We start from the raw sequence: 23,397 nt of genomic DNA, 5'->3' as shown, positions 1-23,397 counted from the left end.
AACTATAGAGGAGATACCGAAGGGATTGTAAACAGAATTAGGTTGAAGTTTTACTTTCATACAATCATAGAGCATCTTGACTTGGAAGAAACCTACAAGGATCATGGAGTCCAACCCCTAGTCCTGCACAGGCACCCCAACAATCCCACCCTGTGCCTGAGAGCATTGTCCAAACACTCCTGGAGCTCTGATAGCTTTGGGGCCATGACCATTCCCTGTAATCCAAAACCTAGAATGCTTCCTGTCTCAAACAAGCCAGCACCCACTCCTCATCCCTGCTTGTTTTTGGCAGTCATGTCCCTTAAAAAACCATAAAGATGGAGCACTTCTGCACCAGAAATTATCTGAATCCTCTATTTGCCATGCAGAGAAAAGTCTTGAGGGTTACTCAGAGGAAACAAAAGCTGTTTTCAGGGTGTATTTCAGAAAAAATACATCAGTGTTCAGCAACTTAGAACAGCTCCTCTTGCCTCAGCCTGGGCCACAGAGTCATTGATGAGGCTGTGCCCTGGTCTAATGGTGGCTGGGCTCTGTGCCTCCCTTTGAACCTCCCCCCACCTCCCTGTCCCTTCCCTCCCTGCCCCAGCTGCTGCCCCTCAGTCTTGCCAGGCACTGCACAGCACACCAGGGCATCAGCACTGGTTGAGCATCAGAGCATTGCTGCTCTAATATTTAATAATGCCAGAACACTTCTAAGGAAGGTGCATAAATACTGGGCAGGTTTGGCCAAGTGCTCCCCCACAGTGCCCCTTCACAGAACCTTTCAGGGTTTGGTAAGACACCTTTAAAGCTAGAATGTTAAATTTAAAATAAAAAGTGTTCATTGTGTTCTGGAGAAAACAAGGCGTACGAAAGTCACTGCAATCAATCCAAACTTCTTCCTGTTAAAATCTAACCCTGTCTTACAGCTTTGTTTTGTTATTTTCCTCAGATCTCCAGATTCATCTTGCAATAATGTGCTCTCTCCCCAGAGAGCGAGCCAGTGCCTTTCATCAGCAACAGCCCTCCAGAAGTTCCACTTAGCTCACAAAGCAAACACAATGTTTGGCATAATATTTCAGAAAGGTCATACTGTGCTTCCTAACTTAATGGCCATTTATATTGCTTTACAACATTCAGATTCACACTCTGCTATCAAGTGGAGCCATGCCATCTAAAAATAAATGCTTAAAAGCAAAATAAAAAAAAATGCCCTAGATACCTGGGTTTGGAAATGTTTTCTGCTTATCTGAATACAAGTTCTGACGCCCTTCTTGAGTCCTTTAACTCCAGGGCAGGTCCACTGAAAATAGCAGGGCTGATGCTGAGGCTGTTACTCACAGATAGTGCCACAGGTTCCAAAATACCCATAATCACCCTCACATGATCACCAGCAGAGCATCCAGGTACACATCTGGAATTGAGTTTTTATTTTCCCAACTCCCCATTGGAAGAAGGAAAGGGTATCAATGGCACAGGACGGTGAGGCACAGAGAAATCCAAAGCACACCAATGCCATGTGCCACATCCCAGACAGGAACTGGTGCCAATCCATGGATCTGGAAACACACCTCTTCCATACAGGCTCCAAACCTGGCACAGGTACCTGGGCACAACCAGCCAAACCACTGACATTTCCCACTGAGTGTTTACCTGACCTGCAGCATTTGCAGTGACTCCCTGTCCTTTGGGAGGGAATCTCTCCAAATGCCACTGACCCAGGGCTGGCTTCCTAATTTACATTGCTCGTACATGTTTCACTTTAGTGCCTTTCAAGCGCCACCAAATCTTTGAAAATTGCAATGTGCCAAAATTGTAGGCAATCCACACTGACAATTTCACAGGTCTGGGAACCCTCCCTTCTTCATTTGTTTCCACTTACTCAAACTACAGGTTTTCACTCACTTGCATATGAAGATAAAAGCAATCCAATTATTTTCAAATATGCACATTCACCATTAGGCTTTCCAGGGGATGTTAAAAACCCCCTCTGTTTTATGAAGTATGTTTTAAAGCTGTGAATTGGCACATCAATACCACAGTAGATCACAAAAGAGTATACCCAAAATGAAAAAGCATAATTTTTCTCTTTTTTTATTACTTTTACATAGCTATGCTATGCAATTGTCTGTTACTTTAAAAATCTCCATTTCCTACCAAAGGATGATAAAGCTTAGATTAATGCAGAAGTGTTACTGTGAGTCCATATTTTAATTAGCAAGGCCCAAATTTATCTGCCATGCAGTTACTTCTGCGTTGCTTATCCTATGAAGCCTGAATTTTGGTTTTGCTGATATCACAAAGGATTCTGTATGAAATCTGCCTTAAATTTAACACATTTTACACTAATTTCAAGTCTCCATTTTTCCCTTACCATAATTATGGAATGGTGAAGGAATGCATACAAAAGGCTATGAGAACATTTATCCCAAATCCAGAAGCAGCAGGGGCCACGTGGAATTTTTCTGTTGGAGTTGCACTCATGACCATGAGACACATCTCGGGCAGCTCCACTCAGCATTTTTCCCTCTGCATCACTGTTCAGACTTCCTTAATTTCTGACTTCTTGCTCTCCCCTAAAAGCAAACTGACAGCCAAATATGCCAGGGGACTTTTCACTGACTTCCAAGGTCTTTTTCAGGTGGTGGCTGCTTCCTCACACTACATCAAGAGCCATTCCATTAACTTGGTCTGCACAGCACTGGGGGTGGAAGATAAAACTGAACCATTTATCTTCCTTCCTCTAAACAGCAGAAGTAAAAACCACAACAAATTTTTCCAGGGGTTGTCCTTCCAGAGAGAAAAGTGACAGCAGCTGTCCCACCACTGGCTGTGTAGCATCTGGGTGATGTTCTACTCAAAACACAGACTATCTGCCCTGAGACAGAACAAAGAAATATTTTCAAATAAAATAACCTTTTCCCTGCTATGAATAAGACACAAATACTGCAACATTCCCAAGTTAGCTGCACAAATCAGGGAAGTAACAGTTGTGCTAAATTATTTCATCCTATAAATTCTCTTCCTTTGGCCACAAACTACTTTCAGTATTTACTGTTTAAATAACTACATCATATTCTTCCATGAACAGAGAGAATAAACTAGAAATCAGATGCATGGCCACTCCCTGTCACATTTTTGTGGATCCATAATGAAACATTTGAGAAGCTGTATTTGCTGCCTCTGATCCCAGTTATTATGTTCATTAGAAGATACATTCCCAAGTAAACTCTCAGCCACACTGCCAGTTAAATTTACTTACTTGTGTTTGGGAGCTAATTAATAGTAAATTAACATTCCGAATTCTGTGCATATTTCTCATCCATACATCAAATTTATCTCACAGCTGGCATTTCAGAGGAATTTTTTGTGAAATTATTTTCATCTAACAAAAGGAGTTACTAAAATGGCCTTTGTGCTTTGTTTTGTGGTGACACTGAAAGGCATCTTTCAGGATATTTTACCAAATATTTTCAAAGAACACTTTTTCCCTTGTCATGTTTGTAGTAGCTGTCTACAGTGCACTAGCATTAACAGATGTTTTGTCAAAAACTGGAAAAATAACCCCTTCAAGGTCCTAATTCATTTCACCCTTGCCTGTTCCCACTCCTGGGCTGGTATTTCTCCTTTCTACCTCCCAGGCCACCAGATGTGATAAAAGGAAACCAAATGAAATCACATATGCATCAGATAAATAGCTGCACCTATGACAGATTTTTTGTTTGCCCTATTAAAACACTTACATGGTAAAAATGAATTAAAACAATTACCCCTGACATGCAAGAGTAAAAAAGAAGTTGAAGAACAGCTCCAGAAAAACACAAAAGGGTCATAATTGTGTGTCAGGCATTCATGCTAATTTATTGATAGACCTTTGTCCCCTAAGGTTTCTGCTGGCCAGTATGTTTCCATAGAGTATTTTCCAGTATTTTTCCATAATTTTCACAGAGTTTGAGCCAGTTCCTCATTGGTTTGCTTCTCTATTTGCTGTGGGCCATGTAATATTTCCAGGTCCAGACTGAGTCCAGGTCCCAGCCCAGTGGGTCCCTGAGATATGTCACAAAGGAGCACATGGCAAATCATTTTTGTGAGAGGAAATTCTGCAGCAGGGCCAAGTTAAATGTGCTGTTTTCTTTGCCCAAGAAAACAGCACAAGCACCAGGCAGGAATCAGCTGCTGGAAACAGGGAGAATCCAGTTTTGGAACCTGGTAAAACTACAGTGGTGAAAAGTACTTTCTTGACATGGTGCTGAATTGCACATGGGTGCAGTGATTGGGCTACAGACTGTCTTGTGTTGGAAGATGTGCCTGGGGCTGTGTGTTCTATTTCCCATCTGTCAGAGCTGGGGCAGTTCTCTTCTGTTCTCTGGGCAGTTTTCTTTATCTCTCCCACAACCCATCCTCCCTGCAGGAGATCTCTGCTGTCCATGGCCAGTGAGTGTCCCTGCATGGCTGATCAAATTCCATCATCCCATGGGGAGATGCTCTGCCCAGGGGAGGAGCCAAGCATTCCTACCTGGATACAATCTGACATTTGGAACAGCACAGGCAGAGCCTTTCCCACTGCATTCCCAGAGGAGCAGCTTTCTTCTGCCCTGCATTCCCAGAGGAGCAGCTTTCTTCTGCCCTGCATTCCCAGAGGAGCAGCTTTCTCCTGCCCAGCATTCCCAGAGGAGCAGTTTTTTTCTGCCCTGCATTCCCAGAGGAAGACCAGGCCCATCTCCAGCAGCCCTGGCCCTTCAGAGGAAAACTCCCCCCTTGTCCAGGATCCTGCTCCAGCAGAACCACAGCTGGCACTGCAGGAGGGCTGAGCCACCATGGGATGGGACTGTGCCACCACCCTGACCCACAGGGGGTCAGCTCCTGTTCTGACTCTGGCAGTGTTGTTTTGTATCACTGCATTTTTATTTTTATTTTTCCTAGTAAAGAACTGTTATTCCTACTCCCATATCTTTGTCTGAGAGCCCCTTAATTTCAAAATCATAATAATTCAGAGGCAGGGTGTTTACATTTTCCATTTCAAAGGAGGCTCCTGCCTACCTTAACAGACACCTGTCTTTTCAAACCAAGACATAGATCCAAACCATAACGATAGTGGAGCAGCCTAATTAGGTTGATTAGTGCTGGGACTTCCTCAGGGATAGAGCCAAAGTTCACAATTATTTCTGTGGCAGCAGCACACAAGGAAGGAGAACTGCCATCTTCCAGCTCAAGCCAGTGCAGCTGCAGGGCTCTGGGTGCATTCCCCTCCTCGTGCATCTTGACCAGATCAGGAGTCAACAGCCCAAACCTGTCTCACTGAACCTCCAGGGCCATGGACTTCAGAGGAGCTGGAGGAGATACAAGACCTCCAGTGACCACAATATCAGATTCAAGACTGCAAATTGCTTGTTCAGGAGCCCATCATGATTTCAGAAGTCAGCAGGAAGAACAAGGAGCCACTAGAAATGGAACATAATCAATCCTTTTTGATAACAGCTATTTTAAAGAATGGTTAAGGTCAGCTGTAAAATATAACTGCAATTGTACAGCTAAGCCTGTAAAATTACCCTTTGCTAATACAGCTATGGCAGCTTACACTGAGCAGTCTGTGCCAGAGAGCTTATGGAAACATTACATTTGCTTAAAATTCCACTCTGTTTCCAGAAGATGACACTCAGAAGGATGTCTGGAGGGAGTGTCTATATGTACTGCATGGTTCTGAGTCACCAGGCAGCTCTGTGATATAATTGTCTATGTAACTCGAATGGTGACCTGCTGAATGGAGGCTAAACTCAGACAGGAACCATTGAATTACTAGCAATTCTGAAATAAAACCTGTTTGAACTGGGTTTGTGGTGACCAGATCCTTTAAGAATGCTCCCCTGCATGTTAGCATGTCAGAAGACATGACAAATAAAGAGATCACAAATCTCTAAAAAAAAGAGATTACAAATCTCTGTAGTTTCTTCCACTATCACTTTAAAATAATGCTTCATCTGATCTTCCAACTATATTTAAATTAATTAAAACCCATTTATCACCACAAGTTCTCTGAAGTACTTGTGGATTGGAAGTCAGTTTTTCTTGCTCTATCAAATATCCTAGTCTTGTAAGTGGGTAGGATGTGACCTATAAATTACCATGATGAATAACTTCGTGAGCAAGAACGTGGGTCAGTTTTTCATTAAAATTAAAAGGTCCTCATTCTCTGTTGTCAATTCTCAAGTGCTGCTGCAAAGGGAAACAAAGAGCTGTCAAACAGAGTGATGATATTTTACACTCAGTTTGCCCTGCTGTAAGGAACACGTCATGTTACAGGACACTGCGTAGGCACAACCATTACACTCTGATTTCAAGGACAGCAAGTAAATTCTGATTTATTCATGGAGAAGAAATTTCTTGCTGGTTGAAACTTGCTTCCACGAATACACAGGGTCAATGTACCACTTAATTCCTATATAAATCTTCTGAAGATGAACAAATTTCAAGTAGCACAATATTGTATCATTTCTGCCAGTCTGAAGGAAAACCAGCATTACTGGAAAATCCTTCTCCTCATCCAAGGGTTTTGAAAGTCAGAGGAATGTGAGCAGGCTGTCAAGTTATGGAGACTGCAGGTGAAAGACAGATTTTAGGGTATTTTTTAAAATGCAGCAATGAAGCCTCCTGGCATTACTGTGCATTTTACACAGACAGAAACTACCAAGACTAAAAGATGCAGCTGAGATTCCTTAAAGAAACATTTGAAGGTACCCCGAAAACAAGTCCAAAAGCAGCCTGAACACTCTGAGGACACAAGTTCACAGCTTCAAATTATAACTTTTCAGGATGGGGACAGCTGCTCCCAAGAGAAGTGCTGGTGGATGCCACGAAAGAAGAAAGAAAGTGCTTACAGAGCAAAAATCAAGTGCCCCAAGGAACCTGCACGAAGAACAGAAATACATTTCTCTAAAATATGGTCATGGGCATTTGTAACAACCACGAAGGGGTGAAGCTCAACTGGAGAAGTGGTATTTTCTCATTTGTAGTGGCACCCCTCTGGTTTGCACATGCCCTGACTCCTGGAGAGCAGGAGACACTGGAGGGAACTCTCTGTCCTGCCAAGGGGTTGCTTTAATGCTCAGAGACTGAAAGGTGCTGCCAGGGACAGCAGGGCTCTTCTCTTCTTCTCTTCTGTCCCTGTCACAGACAGGAGGCACCTCTGCATCTCCAGCCAACCTGCCTCTTCTCCAAAGCAGTCAGTCCCACCTGAGAAGGGAATGGATCTTGACAGGGCTGACATTTGTCATCTAGGCCAGTTTTCTGATGAGAAAAGAAGGGGGGGATCAGCAGAAGAACAGCAAACTCTTGTCCTCGAAAAAGAGAGATGCCAGCTACACAGTGTCTCCCAAACTCTGTGAGGCCAGGAGGGAACCACAGGTGAGGCTCTGCAGCTCAGCTCTGCAGCTGGCTCTGCCAGCAGATGCTTTTTGAATTTGGTGGTTTATTTACTGATTTACAGCAGTGCCCTTCACAGAGATTTGCAGGATTGTATAAAGCAGAACAAAGAAATGCTCCAAGTGTCTCATCTCAAGTGAGTAGATAGAAGGAATTTTTAATGTTTGACCTTAAACATATTGAAAGCATAATATGGTTTCATCTGTTTTCTCAAATGAGCAAAACATCTATACCAAGAAACTGCAGAGAACATAAACAGAACATGAAGTGAATTACCTGACCTGAAAAATAAGGCTTTGGGCAAAGAAGTGAACATTAATCAGCACACAAAGATAAGGAATGAGCCAACAAATGAGGGGTTTTCAGTAGAAATAATGAAAATTTGCCTTCTAATCCTGCTTTTGTGTTAAAATGGAGCCAAGGAAGTTTCTTGAATAAAGATGTGAGAAAGACGGATGGCAGAGAAATATATTAGATATGGTACTGAACTCTGAACAGGTCAATATAGGTAATGAACAAGACAGAAACATGATACAGACATACTGTAAATAATAAAAAATTTCCCACCTATGATCATATAGAATGATTAATGAGCAGTTAATATAGAACTACATAAAGCAAACTGTGACAAAACTCATAATCAGGTATGTGAAGACAAAAAAAGTGAATCAGTTTCTTGTGAGTTGAACTCACCCAGCTTTGAACAGTAAATTACTTAGAAGCACCTTATAATGATTTTTATATTCTCTATGAAAGCACCGGTCAGTTCAGGCCCACACCAGCCAGAAGAGTGAAGCAGGATGTTCAGAACAGCTTGGACACTCCACAGGACCTACACATTTACACAGGTGTACTCCCTGTTCCAAAGGTGAGATCCCATTGCCCAAGCCATACCCTCTCTTCTCTGCAAACCCACACGAGGTGCAAGGTACAACATCCCTGTCCTCCTGGGGAAAGGAACTCTGAGTGTAACTGGTGGGAGCATGAGCGTTGGAGAGGCTGTGGAGAAGGGGAGGTGTGTGCAGACTCTGATTTAGTGAAGATGGCTGAGGTGTCCCTGCAGATGGGGGTTAAAGGTGTTTCCCCAGAGCAGCCCAGGCCCCAGCCTGATCTGTTGGAAGTCACAGTCTGGCAGTACCAGGAGCTCAGCAAACAAACCCAAGTGAACAAGGGGTTGTCTCTTTTATCCTTTGAAGAAAAAAGGGAACCTCCCTCCTCAAGGACAGGCACCAGCCCCGCCAAGCACATGAATTTCAGCTCTGTGGATTTCAGCGACCTGAGATACAAGTTCTCAGAGACACAATGTGACTCTTTTGAACCTACATGCTCCATCTTACTACAAAGATACGTTTTTAAAGAGAGGATTTTATAGTGAGCAGCAAAGCATAATAATGATTAATCCCCTGATTGCCAGCAAGTGCCCTGAACAACTCTTCCTCTGCAGACAGTGACATTCTCTTGCTGAAGTGAAAACACAGTGGCATTTCGAGTTAAAAAAACCAATGTTCATTGAAATAGAAAAAGCATTAGCTGGCACTGAGAGTAACAAATGAGAAGGTCAGCTGAACAGACACAAACAGTACAGAACATAGATGCAACATACCCTGTGCAGGATTCCTTCCAGCACTATTGATAAAGCTTACATTTGTTCAACAAAAAGAAAAACCTATTACATTGCATTATGTTACATTTTTTGATTAAATGCAAATAACTCCTAATCAGCACCTTCTAGCAGGGTTGCTAATGGAAATGCATTAATTAATGCTGGACACCTATTATTTTATTCTGGTTTGAAGAGTCACTGTTATTTGCAGTTCTATTATCCAGAAGAACACCTGTAATTTTCAGAAAACCCAGTCAAAGCTTTACAATAGAGTTTTAAACTGGGATTCAGCAAAGGCTCATATGCTTAAAGTCCTATCAGAATAAAATCCAAAGTAAGCACCTATCAAATCTTTTTGTGAGGCTGAAACAGAAAGAAAGTACTCCTCCTTTTCCTTTATCTGATGCATCTAACTGAAATCAAGGAGAGGCACTGCTCCCTCTGTGCTCTTTCAGAGGGTTTATGGCACTCCTGCCAGGTAAGTCAAGCTCAGGCTGGATTTAAGGCAGCTCTCAATTTTGCTCAGCCTGTATGTATTGCTTTGTGCCTGAAGGTTTGTAGATAAGGCACCACTGGCCCTAAAGGCCAAATTCAGGTCACAATGGATAACCAACATCTGGAGCAAAAAGGCTGTGGAGGAGCAAAAACTACACCTATGCAAAATCTGTGTACACAGAGTGTGCAGGAGTCTTAAGTGATCAAAATGAGAGAAAGAAGGTACAAATGAAACATTTTCTGTAGTCTGAGGTAGTAACCCACAGCTACAATTGTTTTCTGATAATAAACACAAATACAAGTTCAATTTGTATCAAAACAGTAGCTACCTGAAGGGAACTGGAATGCATCTAGATTAAACAGGTGAAATAAACTGGTTAAACACCTTTGAAAGTGTATTTGGAACAGAAAGAGTTTGTTATAAGTCAGTGTTATCACACAATGAGGGGCTCTGCCATCCTGCTGTAGGAACCACAACCAACAAAATATTTTCAATTAGGGATTTGTGTTTTGTTTTTAAAAGCACAGACCTTAGAATTAACATTTTCACCCATACACTTGACATTACCCGAAATAAAAATGGAAGAGGAAGGAATCAGCCCCTATCACACACTGATGAGTTAAAAAAAAGCCCTGAAAACCTGGGGTGCAGGGAAAACTGAACACTGTATGGGGTGGCTTTACCACCTCAACAAGAGACACTTCTTTTTTTTTGGACCAAAAGAAAAACTTTATCTTCAAAGTTATCTGTATCCCTGTAGGATACCAAATTAACTGCTACAGGGGAAATTATTAAGCTCAAAAGTATTGGAATTAGCACCAAAACATACTTAAGGAAAAAAAAAAAACCAAAACCAAACAAACTGGCTGATGAGGATGAAGTAAGATGTGGTAAAAGAGAAATGATCGAATGGGGAGAAGCTGATTAATGCAAAACCTCCAGTACTGGTCCCAAGACTCATTTTATTTGCATTTTCATCAGTTATCTTGGCACGAAATAGAAGAACCAAACTAATTAAACATTAATGGCACAAAGTTAGAAGGCAGTGACCATCCTAATGAGGATCCCAATCAAATACAAGAAGAGCAGGATGGCATTAAAGACTGGGGAAACAAAAATTACATAAATCATGACAGCAAGAAGTGCAAGGTCTTGTCCTGAAGACTAATACAAATTTCTCTATAACCTAAGGACAGGAGAGGTGTGCTGGACATGGCAGTGTGATGGAACCCAAGGAGATACTGCAGGAAGATGGGTTCTTTAGTGTGGAGGACATCAGAGATGGTCTTATGAGAGGGATTTCATCACCCTCATTATCCATGCCCACAGAGCAAAGCTGGCAGAGGGTACCACTGCTCAGTGAAATTCTGCTGAACATTCAATGCCAAGGAGGAGAGAAGGCCCATAAACACAGGAGAAGAGGAGGTGCTTCAGGGTTGGAACTCGGAATAAAGTTTTCAGCTTCTCAGAGAGTAAAGTTGCAAACCAGTCTTTTTAAAGTTAACAATTTTTAAGGCCAGTTTTATAAAAAAAGCATTAGCTGCCATGTTTGCCTGCAGTTACAGAGCAGTAAACATGGTCACCCAGGAGAGCTGCCTTTTGCTTCTACATTCCCTGTTCCTAATGGCCAAAACCAGCTCAGTAACACAGATGGAGCTTCAGCTCTCCTGCCAAGCCTTGATCTGAACTTACAGATCTCTGAGATCTCAGTCAGGGACAAAGGCAATGCAGCCCACACCCTGCCCCACTGCGCTCCGTTTCATCTCCAGTAGCACTGTGGGCTGTAACTCTCTCAGGAGACCTCTGTGACCCCTCAGAAACTGGTCAAAATAAGGCAAGCATTTCCTAGTTTTCTAGTTTCTGAGTATTCTGGCAGTTGCTTTCATGTGATTTCCCACAATATTTGAGTGAAGGTTTTTTGAAGCCTTCATAAAATCCAAGCATGCATTACAAGAAATGACTTAAGTTTAAGTTTACGACCTGACATTATGTCATGTAATTACGTATTAATGTAATTTTTAAAAAGACAATTTTTCTTCTGATTGCAGCAGAAATGCTGCCACACATATAAATCCAGCAAAGCTGTGTCCTGCCCTGGAATATATTAGTGTACAAGAGGGGATTTTTTGGTCTGACTTTGAGAAGTGAGCCCTTGCTTGGCACTTGCTGTTCTCACAGAGGCTGCTCTGCATTCTGGGCAGGGGACAGGGTTACCCATGTCACCAGAAAATGTTACACAGCAGCCTCTGAGACATTCCCAGCTCCACAGGTTCACCGATGGCTTAGTGACTGGAATCCAACTGCACTTTTGTTGTATGGCATAGAAAGAAACCCACCCAAGTGTGGAGCTTTTAAAAAAATATTTCAGATGCAGTGTTTCAAACAAACATTTTGGTGATGTAACCATGAATTTTAAGTGTTCTAGTTTTAGCCTCTCTCTATTAGAAACTTTTAAGGAATGCTTAGCTTTCATCATTCATTCTTGTCAATTGTTGGTGCTCATAATCAAAATGAAAGACATTAAAAGTGTTTAATAACAACAATTAAACATTGTCATTTTAGCTTTTCCATTGATTTATCAAGAATTTTTGCCTTATTTGCCACTAAGCACCGAGTGTTCACTGATCTGTTATGGAGACAGAATTATTAAAATTTTCCTGACCTTATTTTCCTACTTATGAATGGATATTCCCTAAAATAACACTAAAATACTCCAAACTTGGCTTTCATATATCAGAAGGCTTAGAGAGCAAGGCCAATCTTCAAAATGCTGAGTAATGCCTTTACTCCATCAATCTTTTACTCTGTCAAAATATTAACTTGTTACTCCACCCCATTTCCATGCCATGCACAGTAATTATGAGGTGACAGAGAGAGGGAGCCTGGCAGGCTGGGATCCTGCGCAGGTTCCAGATTTTAATGGGGCTGACAAGCATCAAGGACTCTTTTGCTGCAATGGGGGTGTTGTTCTGCAAGTGTTTCCACATATTGCTTAAAAAAAGGAAAGCAGCAGCAAGGAGAAAAGGCAGAAAGCTGTAGAGGGGTTAAAAGCAAGGTATAAATCTCACTGGATATTTGCCAGCAAGTGTTATTTCTTTGAACTGGCACATGCAGAATTGTCTAGTCCTTTCTTATCTATGCAAAGAAACAAAATCTAAACTCTCCTGCCATTGCAGGTAAAGAAGGGCTGGCAGTGGTAGAGGCCCAGCATTGTCACTGACACAGAGCTGTTTGAGCCCTGCCTCACTGCAGGATGCCCCAGTTCACCCCTCGCTGCAGTTGCTGCTATGACTCTGTTATCTCACCGAGGAAAATGGACTGCAAAAGGCTCAGACAAAAGCACTGTTACAGCTACTCATTAATGGGAATGTAGCAGGCAAACCTCTGCTTCTGTCAGCTCCTTCTTTTGAATCTTGCTGTTCCCCTTCCTCTCCACAGGTGCTGTAGCTGCAGAACCCACAGAGACCTGGGTGTATCCAGTCGTGCCTGGTGGCACAGCTCAGAGAGCAGCAGCTCTGAACACATCTGCAGCGCCTCCTTCAGTGCTCAGCTTTCACAAAGTGCTGGGCTCCCAGTGCTCTCCTGGGTAAACAGCATCGCCCTGCAGTGCAGTCACGATTCACCCTGGGCATTTTGATTTTCTGTACTTTAGGGAAGATGATGTCAACACAAACCCCTCATCTCATTGGCCTCCTTTGTCAGCTCTGTGCAGAAAGAGAACTAACGCAGCATGTTCCATCTGCTGCCATGAATCACGAGCTTTCACTGGCTGCAGATCAGTCTGGGGCCAGGCAGCATTAACACAAGGCAGCAGCCCTCCAGCCAGAGCTCTGGGAGCTGAAGTGATCTAGCCACTCAAGATGTCTTTTCAACAGCTCCTGGAAAGCCAGCAGGCATGTCAGATCCCCAGAATGCTGGAGGAATGCTTAAGAGGTCATCTCTCTTTCTGCCATCTCAAGGCAAGATCAACTTTACTGCAACTCTTCATGACAGATCTTTGTTCTTGGAGCTGTAAAAGGCTGGAGCTCCATCCCACAGCCCTTCTCAGCATTGTTTCTCAGCAATAGTTAAGAAACTCTTACAAATTTACTTACATGAAGAACCTTGCACCTCGGAAGACTTAGGAAAAGACACAGGTACTTAATTCACAACACAAATGCCGCAGACAAAGCTGATGAGGGGAAGCTGAGCTTGAGCTGTCTGAGGGCCATTACTATCCTAACCCTTACAGGTGTAATTCCTTCTCTTTCTGATGGTAAAAAACCCCAGGTGGATTTTTCTTTCATGGCCTTCCTTCTTCTTAAACTGCTAAAAAGAGAGATCTTCCTCTGATGAAGTCAGATCAATACCTAACAGAAGAATGGCTGGAAACATGATTTGTGTTGCAGAGGGTTACAATGCAGACTGGAATCATTTCCATGACAATTACCTGCCCTGTTGCTGCAGAGAAGAGGTGCAGAAAGCACAATGCAGGGAAACATTGGAGTCCCCTGGCTGAGTGGGAGCAATCAGTAAGGAGGGCTGGGAGTGCCCGGTGGCTGCAGCAGTGTTGGAGTGGGGGAAGGAGCGACACAGCAACCAAAATTCACATCCACACTTGTCCTTTTTCTGTCTTAGCCAAAAAGGTAACCTGCACAAACAAACAGGAAGATGTGATCTCATCCCCTCGGGCCCTGCCAGCCCAGGAGGGACACCCAGGTGCTGCTGCATAACCTTGGCCAAGTCACTTCTACCTCTTTCTCTGACCACTGTTCCTTTGTATTCTTTACTTAGATTGTGCAGTTTAGGGTCTTAAAGGCACTTGGGCACCTCATGCCTCTCTGGACACATTTTGAGGCCCACCAGGTCAGGTACTGTCTCTCACACCATGCACAGCCCAGCATTGATCTCACCTGCCACACCTCACTACTGGATCCCAAAATTATCATCACAGCTCAGCTCTGTTCTACATATGAATATCAACCACAAGGACTGCAGGAGTCAACAAGTGAATTCACTTTTATATAGTCACAAATGCCAGGATAAGGATTCAGACAGAAGGAAGAGCAGATTGAGGATCCATGTCACAAAACCACCATATGGAATCCTATCCACAACAATGACAGCTTGACTTTAACTGTAAATTTCATATAGAGGAAAATGTATGGAAGCATCAGTTATTCTGAGACCAGAAACCTCCCCCACTATTTGCTGCTCAGCAGAGTAGGCTCAGGACACCTTGACTTTCCTGAGCTTTAGCAGCCTCATGTGGCCACATCCAGAGCAAGGGGACCACAGAAAAATTCTGGACAGTGGAAAGGATGCTCCAGCTTGGACCAGGATCCGGGCAGCTGCAAACACAGTCACAAAATGTAATTCTTCCTTGAGAAAACATAGGCTGAAATGCGACCTTAGTGCACATGTAAGTTACACACAGCAGCCAAGGGAGCTGCTCAGCCTTATTAGATAAAGGTATCATCAACTCATCCTCTGGTAGCTGGAGAAACTCAGCTCTCTAAAAGCTGCAGTCTCATGGTGGTGTGTCCTTAAATGCTGCTGGTGCACCTCCTGAATTTTTTAGATGCTTTGCAGAAGAACTACTGGGAAGAACCCTTGCATGTGTAATACACTGATCCAGTCACAGGCTGGCTACAGGAAGATCTATCTCCTGATACCTCAAGACCTCTTTAAAAATGTTAATACTTTTATTATTTCTATGTTTCTATAGGGGCTCTTCTGGCCTCAGAAGATGGGATCTGCCCTAGCTAAGCACTGCTGCGGTGTCCTTATCCCATCCCTGAATAGAGGCCAATGAATAACATGCCCCATTTGGCAAGTGCTTTCTCAAGTGTAAACAAGTGCGTTTTTAAAATGCCCCTCCCCACTCCTTCTTACAAAAATAAACCAAACTCACCCTATTAACTGATAAACTGTGTACTAAAGTACTGACAAAACCCAGCAATAAATAATAAAAGCCAGCTCTGCATTTCAAAAGAAGCCTTGGAACAGAAGGAAAGGTTATCTCTTTAGCTCCCAGGAAGAACAAGGATAAAACAGCAGTAACATTATGCACTATGGTTTGAAACCTTGGTGAGATCAGGAGGAGAGGCACTGTAAGACATAAAATTATTACATTGTATAGTATAAATTCTATAGGGATTAAAATGCTCATGTCTTTTTAAGCACTTATATCCTTCAGGTAATTTTTCTATTACATGTAGTAAAGAAAATAACTATCCAGACACATTTTCATTGCTCACCTGAAGGAATTTCAGGAAAAAGTTCAAAGCCTGCATTCTTAATTTTTTTAATACATGGTTTACATTTAGGAAAAGAGACCAAATCAAAATGAATAGCAATTAAAAGCAGATATTCCAAATAAAAGATGTTGAAAATCTGCAGTGAGTTCAGTGGAAGGTCACCATGATGGTCCAGGGGTTGGGGTTGCTCGGGGAGGTGCTGGATGGTGGATGGGAGACACAAGAGGCACAAGCTGAAACTAAAGAGGTTTATACTGGATAACAGGAAACTTTTGCACAATGAGCAGTGGAAGTGGCTGCCCAGAGAAGCCACGTTCTCTCCATGCTGGAGGTTTCCAGGAGCAAGCTGGATAAAGCCCCCAGTAGTCTGGTGCCCCATCTGCCCTGCTTTGGGCAGGAGAGTGATGAGAGACCTCCTGCAGTTCCTCCCAATCTGATTTGCTTTATGATCCCACCTCCTCCACAATGCTCAAGGCAAGGGAATTCTGAGGAAAATGGGAAAGCAATCAGGTTCCCTGTCATTCTTCTAGGTGACCCTTATAAGGTTCTGGACACGGTCTACTGTGAGAGCAGAACAATTTACAGTGTAATCAGGGGTAAAAAGGATGTGGTAAAATTGCTTTCCCAAAGCAAACACCTCATTCACATAGAAACAGATGCTGTATTTGAAAGGGACATAGGAAGAGGTGGATATGAGACTTTAGATCTCTATGCATCAGGGAAAAGAGCAAACATTCTCTGGTGTTGGTCTTGGAGTGCCAAGGTCTCTAAATAAGAAGCCCCAAAATCTCAGGCACTGTATCCCAAGAGCTGTTCCAGTGGGACTCTTAATCCCTTCCTGAACAGGATGAAATGAAAAAAAGGGAACTTCAAGGACTTTAAAGTGTGTTTATAGTCAATCACTACTCAGTCAGATGTGCCTTTCCAATGGTGAAGGTACAGTTCCAATAACTTGAGATTCTCAAGGAGCTCAGTTTTAGGGGGAGTTAATTCATATTTAATTCAGAGAACTAAGAGGCACAGAGAAACTTGGCCAATACATAGAGGTTTTTAAAAAAATTCTCTGTATTCCCTGATGTAGAGACAATTTCTGATTCTGTTAGGGTTGTCTTTGAGAGCAGGAAAAACATTGGATTGAAATAAGACTTCATATTCATTTGGAGAGATCACTTCAAATGAAGGCAACTCCAGTGTTAGAGCAGATTCCCATCTTGTACAAACCCACACCAGTAACACAAACCAGGGACCCTGACATCAAACAGGCACAGCAACAGATTCAATTGATGGAACTACTCCTGTAGCCTTGAAATGATGCTGTGGCTGGATCCTCTAATCACTGCAAGCTGATTGTTGCAATCCTCACAGCAAAACTTCAGTTTCTCTCTCTTTTGAAAAGTTTCCAGCATCCATGGGAGGTTATGCATTGTCCTACTATAGAAAGGGCCTTCACCAGGAGGAAATCTCTGTTTCACAAGCACTGAGTTTTCAAATAAATGAAATTTAAGTCATCTGTGTGCCCATCCCTGCAGGCCCAAGGCAGAGACACAGGCTGTTTGGAGAAATAGTTTTTTGGGGATATATCAAGCTGCAGGAAGAGTACTTCACTCTGGGAAGGCAGAGAGCAAAGGGTTGTGATTAAGTCAGGTTTTAGGAGAAAAAAAAGAATTTAAAACAGTAGAAAGACAGAAACTTCAGTGTCACAACTGGGGAGTTTCCATCCCTGATGTGTCCCATAATCTGTGTCTGCACAATGTCTCTAAGAAATCTAACCTAGAAAAGTGCTAGCATAGAGGAAAAAAATCTTAACATATAACCCCCCCTGTCCTCTGCACTCAGTACAGAGATATTTAATACAAGTGAGTGTGGAAAGGGGAAGTCGGCTGGCAGAACAAAATCTATCTGTACTAATAAATACCTGAATAGAAATCTGCCTTCAGGCTTGTTATACAAATTTGAGGATGAAAAGTCTTATTCACAGTTCTTGAGATAATTTTCCACTTTTCTTTCTATTAAGGTACACATTTGAAGTGGGGGAATTCAAAATACATTCTAGTTTAAATATGGAAAAATTGTTAATGGAGCATTTAAGAAGAAGGCTTGTATCATATTGCACAGATTAGGATTCACCAATATCTCCAGACAAATTACAGGAAGAACCAGCATTTCTGTCAGAAAGAAGTTACAGAAACTATTTGCCTTTGGAGACTGATTCTGGTGTTTTTCTTATCTTAAAGTCAGGTTCCTTTTAAGTCTTTGGATTTACTGTGAATGTGTTCTAAATCTTGGAAAATGCCAATATTTTCCTCCCTTTCTTTCCCATTTATTGCAGCATACTTCTGCTTTCTGTCAGCCTCCATAATTGGTGGAAAGTAAGAGAAAAGCCTGGCATGGTGCTGAATCAATCTAACAGCAAGTTACGACTGCTGGAGGATCCAAACTCACCAAGGAACGGGCTGGATTTTCCCAAAAGGTAGGAACCTTTTATTTTGCCTTCAGGTGCTTGGGAGGAACCTGTGGGCCAAGGGAAGAGGTAACACTAAGCACAGCTCAGTGCAGGACACCAGGTGTCTGTGGCACACAAGGTAAGCAGGTGGTTTTGAGGGATTTCCACCACTTTTTATATGTGCCAGACCTTTTAATGCTGTACTTGTAGCCAGCTAACTTCCATCTTTCCTGAATAAGGAAGTAGAGGGAGGTAACCTGCCCAGGATAAGCTTCTGCTGTGTACTATTAATAGAGCAGAGGAACCACTTAGAGCTGCAAATTTAGGGCCCAAATCCACTCTGACCCCACAACAGCTTAGAGAATATTTAAAATTTGCAGGGCACAGCCAAACATTACGACCAGGGCTAACAAAAAAGAAGCCACCTGAAAGGTTTCAATTTGAAGTTACTATTCACTTACTATTCTTTTACTGATAAGTGCAAGTTCCTTTCTTGGTGCTCTTTTTCACACTTTTTAAATAGCATTTCTCTTGCTTTGCTACCTATTGTCATCCATTCCTACTGCAGAGGAAAACTAAGCAAATCAGAGTAAAGAAAAAAACAAACAAACAAAACAGCTTGAGATTTCCAGCAAGGAAGGATGTAATTCCATCTAGTAAGATGCACTTAAAATTTAAAAGCAAACCAAACAAATTTATATCTGTACACATATACATCACCTAAATAAAATGTAGCAGTTCAGTTATTCCTGCTGAAATTCAATCACCCTAAGACTCCACTCATTTTAAAAATAGCATGAAACAATGCTTATTAAGCCATCTGAAATATATCTTTGAACATGTATTTAAACTTTTGAAGCAATTTATATAAAATTCAGATTTTGGCTCCTTCAGGAAAATACATTAATGAATTTTATGCTCATTTAAGACAGAGATCCTTCCTGATATATTCAAGTGCTAAACAGAAAACTGTTTAGATGATTTCAAGCATTATTGCTCTCTAATATTCATGCAGCAGCAAGTGAATAAAATGAAGTAAATTCTTCCTATGGAATTTACTTAAAGAGCAATATTCTGAAGTTATCCTGAATTCTACTTAAAAAGCAGGGTGGACTTTTAAATTTCTTTTAGAAGTAACGCAAAAGCTACTTATCAAAATGATGCAAATCAATCAGGAAGCTCTGCCTGTGTCTCTGTTTATTTCATGAGATGCTGCACTAATATCTAGAATCATAGAATCCTTTAGGTCATAAAAGCCCTCTTGAGATCATTAAATCCAGCTCTTAACCTAACATCGCCAAGCCCACCGCTAAACCACTTCCTTAAGCACCTGTCCTGGGTTGGAAGATGTGCCTGGGGCTGTGTATTCTATTTCCATCTGTCAAAGCTGGGGCAGTTCTCTTCTGCACTCTGGGCAGTTTTCTTTATCTCTTTCACAACCCATCCTCCCTCCAGGAGATCTCTGCTGTCCATGGCCAGTGAGTGTCCCTGCATGGCTGATCAAATTCCATCATCCCATGGGGAGATGCTCTGCCCAGGGGAGGAGCCAAGCATTCCTACCTGGATACAATCTGACATTCGGAACAGCACAGGCAGAGTCTTTGCCCACTGCATTCCCAGAGGAGCAGCTTTCTCCTGCCCTGAATTCCCAGAGGAGCAGCTTTCTTCTGCCCTGCATTCCCAGAGGAGCAGCTTTCTTCTCCACTGCATTCCCAGAGGAAGACCAGGCCTGTCTACACCACCACAGCACCACATGTACACATTTTTTTGAACACTTCCAGGACTTCCCTGGGCAGCCTGCCCCATTGCTTGATCACCCTTTCACTGAAGGAATTTTTCCTGATATCCAGCCTGTACCACAGCAGAGTTGTTCCTCATGCTGACAGGCCAGCCTTTGTTTGGATTCCACACCATACAGTGTTTGTCAAAGCAAAGGGAGGCTGGAGCCCCAGTCCATCAGGAAATGCACAGAATGCCCTGCCACAGGAGGTAGGGAGCCAGCAGCTCCTCATGCACCCTATTCACTGAGCCTCCATTGATCAAATTTGGCCACCCCTGCCTAAATAACACCAGGCTTTCCTTTATCTAGGTATAACTGTGTATTTTGCTCCAGTCACTTCTACTCCCCAGACTTGGACAACCTGAGGAAAGTGTATTATATCTGAAGACCCTTTGTCAGTTCATCTATAACTCTCCCTTTCAACAGGGGTCTGTGAATATAAACAGTTATTTGATGCAAAAGTCTCCCATTCAAACCAACACACAAACTCATACAAGCTCATTATTTTTAGCATAAAATAAATCTATTCCCTCCACCTGGAATCGGAGAGCCTCCCACTCACACTCTGAGAACAAATTATGACAGGGAGGGAAGAAAAGAGCTGATGTATTACACTTTGCTCAGTCCAAACTGAAAGCCTACACGCCCTAATGGCATTTTGGTTTCCAAATGAGTTCTTTGAATAATATTCCCTTCCCCTCTTTCCTTTAGAATATCCAGAAACTAATAATTTGGTCCAGTTATACTGTAGGCCACATGAATGGTAACTTCTGAATAAAACAATAACCATTTATACCCACACTTAAATTGCTGGAAGGCTTTTGAGGCTCAGTGCCAAATAACTCACCCATCTCAAGCATTTGGAGTATCTGGGACTTTGGAAAAGCAGCTGAAGCCCAGTCAGCATTAACTTCAGTTTAGGAGTTTGGGTTTAATTTGTTATGATGACTTGTGGGAGACTTTATACACACAGGGAAAGGGATGCCCAGGGAAAGAAGACAGCTGTGGCTTGGTACAGCTTAGTGGAGCTGCCCTGGGGCTTCTCCTACTGCCAGGTCACACAAAGTCTCTGGGCTCTGACTCTCTGTCAGCCTGTTAGGAAGATCTACGATCACAATGCTCCTGTCAGCAGCACAGTATCCTGACAGGATCACCATGTCAGGGAATTCTGCATTGAAGAGATTCACCCAAGTCTGTGCCAGGATCCAACACTTACAGGAGTCACCACTATGTCTTGTAAGTGCAATCAGAAAATAAAGTAGATGAAAGAAAAAAAAAGAAGACAAAATGTTTCTGTAGGGCACATCAGTGTAGAAAATTCAAGCCCTATATTGGTGATCCATATATTGCCAGGTCAGTTCTCTACGAGCTGCAGCTCAAAGGTTGCAAACTGCTGTGTTTTATTACACAGGGGCACAAGGACAATTGTGGAGGCTCAACCCGTGCACCTCGGAGGGTTTAACCCTCTGTGGTGAAGGCTTAATGCCTCAGTGGTGTCCCAGGAGCCAGAGAAATCTGCTTAGCCCTGATGGCCTCACCCCTGCCAGCAGCTTCCCTCTGCTGCCGCCTCTGGCTTGATGTTAATTAAATTCTCCACTTTAGCACGCTGGCTTGGAATACAGTTAGGGTTTAGTGACTGTAATTCCAGACTCCAGCTGTGACATTAGTACCAAGACACGCACAGAGTACATCCTGAATTAAAAAAGCAGCTTCCCCCTCGTTTACATGATAAGATGAGAAGGATTCAGCCACCTCAGACATGAGTGTACCAGAAGCAGGGGCTTATGGCACTGAGGAGGAGGATGTTACACGCCTGTTATATGCTTCCAGCTTCTCAAAAGCATTACTTCAGTTTTGCCACTTATTTCCATTATTCTCTTTCTACTTATTCCCAAAGCCAATTAAAATGCAAACAGGAGATTTTAAAGGCTTCAGTTTGATAACAGGCAGCAAGACAAGCGAGGCATGGGACAGCACTGAAATATGGCTTTTTAATGCAAGCATATTAATAGAAATAATTGGATTCCTAAAGGCTCACAATTGAAAGCGGTACCTCTGATTGTCCATTAAACCAATTGACATCCTGCATTGGTTATTACAAAAGTGTGATTCTGATTTCATGAAGAGTGCTAAACACTCAGTTTGCTCTAATGAAAGCTGTGGAGTTTTCTTCTGAAATACATCTGAGCCCAATAGCATGCAAGAGATCCAATGGATTCCCCAAAGCCAGCAGGGTAAATGCCACCTTTGGAGAAGTTAAACTCTCAGTTTTGCCTTTAGGAAGGCCAGAGTTTCATGCCAAACACATAATGTGTTATTAAGCTTTTAGTAGTTATAATAAAAGAGTTAAAGAACTTAATCTCAACTTTTCAAAAGCATCTATGGGAAGAAGATGCTGGAGCTCATCAGAATTTCAGTGGGAGGCTTCACATTGAACATCCTCAGGAAACCCCTACCTTACCCTACAGCTGATTGCTGAATTTAGCATCATCTGGTTTTCCAGTTTATATGTTCAATTCAAATAGTTTCCCCTGGCTATGGCTGCTGTCAGGTGATACAGACAACACACTCTTAAAGCCCATCTAACAAGGCAGTGCCCAGTCCACCTTACACCCCTCTGTTACACCACATCCATGCTTAGGGGCCCAAAAGCAGAGGAACAGAAGCACCCCCTCACACACACTTTTTTGTGTGTAGGGCTAGTTTCCTGTAGAATTAGCCCTCTGAACTTCATTGAGAAGCCAGGTAGAGCCGAGACAGCTTAAGGAGGCAGAAGGGAAACACAGCAAGGTCCCAGGGAGCAGAGGGCAGAACCACCTCCTGCAGTTACAATCAGCCACTAAACTTCACTTCCTCATCAGATCGAGCTACCGATGGCTGCACAGGATTAAGCTTTCCCCCACCTCTGATGGTATAATTCTAGTTTACTTACCCCAGCAGCAAGCATGCTGCCAACACAAGTGTTGGTTCTGCTCTCCTGCCTACTCCCAGGAACCTGATGCTTCTCCTCTCCTTTCTGCCAGCTCAAACATCCCTGACTGTGCTGAGAGCTGAAGTGGGAAACAAATACAGCTGGAAAAGTAACTTCCATGTGTCAGAGTGGGGTCCATTTCTCTGAAGTGGTTCCCTGGTCTGGCTCCCAAAGCAGATACACTCCACTCCTGGCAGGAACGGAGCAGAGAGGTGTCTGTCCCTTGGAGCAGCACTGTGAACTTGTGCCAGGGCTGTCCATGGAGGTCTAGCTGGGATCTGAGAGCTGAAAGCTGACCCTTCCACACTGGGAAAGAAAAAGCAGCTTTCTAACTCTGCTCACAGCACAACATGCATCCAGCCCAGGGAATACCTCAGGAAAGAAGCCTCACTGATGAGAAATTAGAATTATGCACCAGTCATGTATGGTTATAGAGCCAATCCCAATTTTTAAAACATAAATTAATA

At 42.8% G+C, this 23,397-nt stretch overlaps 1 protein-coding gene across 1 annotated transcript in view; it reads right to left on the bottom strand.

Moving 5' to 3' along the window:
* SPAG16 (sperm associated antigen 16) overlaps positions 1-23,397 on the bottom strand; it is a gene marked incomplete at its 5' end in the record, with an annotated part of 363,040 nt that overhangs the window by 57,391 nt on the left and 282,252 nt on the right. The gene's annotated exons all lie outside the window — the stretch shown is intronic.

This window comes from Fringilla coelebs (assembly GCF_963513975.1).
Source record: "Fringilla coelebs genome assembly, chromosome: 7".
In the NCBI taxonomy this organism is placed as follows: Eukaryota; Metazoa; Chordata; class Aves; order Passeriformes; family Fringillidae; genus Fringilla; species Fringilla coelebs.
The sequence above is the reverse complement of the archived record's forward strand: the minus strand, read 5'-3'. Positions and strand labels throughout refer to the sequence as shown.